This window comes from Artemia franciscana, chromosome 15, assembly GCF_032884065.1.
Source record: "Artemia franciscana chromosome 15, ASM3288406v1, whole genome shotgun sequence".
Taxonomy (NCBI): domain Eukaryota; kingdom Metazoa; phylum Arthropoda; class Branchiopoda; order Anostraca; family Artemiidae; genus Artemia; species Artemia franciscana.
The window spans coordinates 7,799,442-7,799,723 of NC_088877.1; positions in this window are offsets into that span (position 1 = coordinate 7,799,442).

The window sequence follows — 282 nt, forward strand, 5'->3', positions numbered from 1 at the left end:
CTAAAAAAGAAAAAAATAAATGACGACACTCAAAGAGAAAGCGACCAGGACAAAAGGAATGTTCGATTAGCAATCAACAAAGCACCGGGACACATGGAGTATAAATGACGACCAGGACATAAGTAAAAAAAAAACTAACAAAACTAAAAAGAAGGTAAAAACTACAAAAAAAAAGAAAAAAAACTAAAAACTAATAAAAAAACTAAAAAATCTAAAAATCTAAATAAACTAAAAAAGAAAAAAAAAGGAAAAAAATAAAGGAGAAAAACAAAACTAAAAAAC